We start from the raw sequence: 4,604 nt of genomic DNA on the forward strand, positions 1-4,604 counted from the left end.
ACTTGCATTTAAAGAACATTAGGAAGGGATCTCCTAATGGGCTATACTGTAGGTACAGGAGGAACGATTGCAGCAAGACCGACGATGGGTTCAAGACAGACTTAAGAATTTTGAACCTATCCATCAGTGTTTTTTGGTGGGTGATGTTGTGTTTGTACTGACACATAAAAATCTCCTTCTTCTTCCAAAAGTATAGAATTATGGATGCTATTTCAGATCACTTGGTGTCAGATTTTAACTCCTATATGTGGAAATAATAATTTCATTCCTGCTTATCCTGACAAAGCTATTTTAATTTTAATAATATGGAAGACTGCTTAAGTCAGTTCTGTTGTATTATAGCACAATAGAACTGAGCCCCATTCTTTTCTATGATTATGTAATTACCTCTTAACTACTTTTTCACTCTCTCATACTCACTATGTCATTAAAGTTACCTAAAATATAGCCCAGCTCTTGCATTTCTTGTGTATAAAATTATGTCTCCAACCCCCCTCACCATGTCTGCTCTGCCACACTCACACAAACATGGATTAAATCTGCAGGGCACCATCCCTGCTCTGCTGACTCAGACCAGATCAAGGCGTGGGGAGTCTTCTTTTTGGCATCGGGGCAGGAGTGCGGATCTGGAATTACTGGGCATCTCGCCATTTGCCGATAGTGTCACATTTGTTTTCTGTGTGCAAATGCATAGCAGCATGCTTCATATCAATAAGATTACACAAAGGGCTTTCCTCAAGGCGTAGGAAAGGGTGTGTGAAGGGACCAAGATTCTGCATTGTTTCAACAGATGATTCATGTGCACCTCTAAAAGGATCTCTTCTTTTTTCAGGTTTGCATACAACACAGTGAGGAGGGGGGGAAAAAATCCACATTTAACCTCCATGTGCAACCTCAAGGTGAAGGGATTGGTCAGTTCCAAAGGCCATAAAGCTCAAGCTACATTGAGCTGCAAGCCTGATGCAATTGCATCATCGAGGAGCAGATGTTTGTGACATTTTGCATCCAAAATCTCCCCCTCTCGTGCTTGCTTCACTCTCCTTCTCTGCTGTGTACTGTATGCACTTTGCCCTCGTATAAACTCCTACCTTGAAGTCAGTGCACCTTTGGAGTCATTTACGAGGCTTTCCCATGAGGTTCACTAAATGCATAGCGATGATGAAATTTTAAGCTTATATGATACATAAACAAAACAGCATATCACAGCAACCCAGGTGTTAGTCTGCCATAAAGTGGGGAAAAAAGAGAGAAGGTGAAAACAAGGATAAGAAATAATGACAAATGCATGCTATTCATTTGGCAGCAAACATTGAGAAACTCTTGAGAAGAAATCCAGGGAAACTGATTAAGCATATCTGCTTTCAGCTTTTCTTTCTGGAGTATCTTTTGCATGAGCTATGGTGTTGCTGAAAATGAGGCTGCCACGTATCATCAAAGTTTGACATGTTATCTGTATGATTTGGGGTTTTCATGTTCCTCTTGGCTTCTCCTTATAATTTAAATCTTGTATAATATGTTAATCCAAAGCTGTCTACTACAGGATGATACACGATAAAGGTTCATTACCAGTGTGAGAAATGAGAACAGATTTCTCATAGTGAACGAACAGCCGTATGTTTTGTAGTGAGGACTCTACCAGATTTCTTCTAATTACAGGCCAGAGGGGGTACAAGCAGAACCAAACAGCTTAACACACATCAGAAGAAAGAAATGTTCTGCTCTTCAAAGCCCTGTGAACGTATGTGTCATCAAACCACAAGCTGCTAATAGACTGCACCACTAAAGAGAGCTATATTAAGTGAAATATAAGCTAAATAATGACTCTCAGATTTCTCCTGTATGGGCTTCCTCATGTTTATATGTGTCATTTAATCTTATTTGTCATATCTGCAAATGTCTGTCATGGTCAGGGAGGACAAATAAAATAAATCAAACAAAACAAAAACAAACTAGGTAATTACTTACTACAACATTGGTCTGTTTTTGTTTTTGTTTTTTTTTTGTTTCTTTTTTTCCTTGGAGCAATTTTGGTGTGCTGACTTTCAGTTTTACTTCTGAAAATTTGGTTTATCTGTAACCTGTCTGTCCAACCTAAGACTTTGTTGTTCCATATCTCAGCTGTTACTTTTAAACCAGAACCATCCTCATTATTGCAATAATATCCCTACCATCTGTAGATATATATGAAACATTAGAAATAAATCACAAATATCACTATTTGCTGTTCCAGTGGATAACAGACTAAAGATACACAGTTACAGCATTATCATACATTACAATACAACGTATCATGTTACCTTCGGGAAGTTAACCTGAATGTGTACACAGCCAGATGTGTGACACTTCCATGTGCTTCTCACCCCCCTGACCCATTACTGCGTCTACCTCCTCTCTCTCTCACACACTCACGATGTCAATGCACACACAGGTCATGTAGACGGTTGGAAATCCAAGCTATTGATGGTTACCTTGGGAAATGCCAGCGTTTGGTCAGAATAGACAGAGCCATTTCTTCCCACACTTGCTGCTTTGTGTCATTTTATCCCTGAACATCCTCTGTGGTCACCTTATCCTGGTCTTCCCAGAGAAAAGTGTGAGATGACTGGCAGGATGATTGCCAAATGCTCCAAAAATCACAGGCATAACAAAATAAATCACAATAACAATGTATTTTATGTTGAGATATTTACTCTTTGATTTGTTTGCAAAAATAAATATAGCAACTCACAACAGATGGAGGTTGAATTGCTCATTCAGGTCTCTGTACAGGAAATATGCATTGTAGATTTTGCTCTACTACCACGCTGTGTCTCTCCCTGTCTCTGCTTTCCTCCACTAGGATACACAAGTAACCAGAGCAGCCAGTGGATCTAGTGACATCGGACACCCCCAAGGAGAAGTGACTCTTTTCTCCAAGCCACGGGAAACACAGGACACAATCTAGGCCTCTCACAGTCAGCACGCTATCCAGCAACACAGGTCCAAAGCTTGGGTTACCACCTTACCCTCTTCTCTTTGTTGCATCTCTCCATTCAGTGAGGAGAAAGATAACTAGAGCTGTTTTAGGCCCTGAGGTGGGATTAACAGCTTTCAGGCACCAAAGTGGCTTGTTGTGATCGTCTGTGAATTAAACAGGAAGGAGTTTAAAACCTTGATTATCACCTTAAAAATGTTGAAATATTGTTATGAAAACATTATATGAAGTGTATCGGCTGTTCATTCCCACGCTGATTCCTTACGTGAGTGAAAGGCTAGAAATCGGTTTGCATGCACGTGTGTGTGAGTTGAGTGGGGGAGGTTATACATGGATGTTTACTTGGGCCTGGGAAGTAAACATAATATGAATGATCCACTTTCTCAGAACATAAATTTCTGACATAATTAAACACTTCACAGAACATCACCAAAGAGGCGACGGATGGCAGGAGTGGGTTTCATCTGTCCCAACAGGAACTGTAACATTTGGGCAAATAAATAGAGGGTATCAACTTCCCGCAAGCCCACTAATTAAATGGGGAGGCTTTTTTTAGAGCTGTGCTGGTTTGAATCATATCAGCATAGGTTAGATAAGGTGACATCTTGATTTGTAGTGCATCAAGAAAATACAGAACTAGAAAAACAGTGGGGAAATCAGAGAAATACTTGGTCTTTGAATTTTAATCAGATTGGTCTCCAGTAAAAATATTTGCCCAATCAATTGTTTCCCTTCGAGAGAAAGACAAACAATCATCACAGCATGGATCATTAGGAAAAATGGGCACACGCCTCCATATGCCTGTGCCCAGCTAAGTGTGGTATAGCCAGTGATGGAAAGAAGCTCTCATTAACAGAGCATAACTGTAGGCACCACAAAGCAGTCTGGGACACAATGGCTTCAGGCCGAGTTTACACAAAACAGTCATTGGCTTCTGATTAAAATATTGGCAAAATAAAAGGCGTCAGTATGTCACTAAAAGTCAATTTGCCATCCAGTAATTACAGCTCTTCATTGTTAACACCACTGTCAGTAAAAATAGCTGGGCTGGGAAGTCACATAATGCACTGTGATTTCGTGCAGAGGAAATTTGGTGGTGCGAAGGAGGGCAGAGCAGCAGTGGAATGAAGGTCAAGGTAGCACCTGTTTAACATCAGCAGCTAACAGCAGGAATATGAATCAAACCATCTGGGTACAGCTCTGCCCATCAGATTACTGCTTGGCATGCAGCTGCATGGCTGTGTGTGTATGTGTGTGTCTGTGTATGTGTGTATATATGTAGGAGAGAGACACAGACAGACATATAAGAGCATCAGAATAGAAAGAGCCAAAAATGAAAACCAAAGATAATTTCCAAGACCACTTTGTGAGTGGAACAGCTTGAGAAAGTTAGCAATTATCATGTCTCTCTAAGAGGGCTTTATGGCTTCAAACGCTCATCCTAGAAAATCCAAAAGTGTGCACTGCTTGATGTTCCCAGTAAGCTAGCATTCGCTTTGGTCCGAAGTAGCGGGGGTGTTTCCAGAGTGTGAAAGGCAACAACCCACAGTCCTTATTTGGAAGTTCCTGGTTCCAAGTGGAAAATATGGCATCGACCATGAGCTTCAAACTGGCTGCAGTGCAAACCAGT

This window comes from Scomber japonicus, chromosome 19, assembly GCF_027409825.1.
Source record: "Scomber japonicus isolate fScoJap1 chromosome 19, fScoJap1.pri, whole genome shotgun sequence".
NCBI classification, from domain to species: domain Eukaryota; kingdom Metazoa; phylum Chordata; class Actinopteri; order Scombriformes; family Scombridae; genus Scomber; species Scomber japonicus.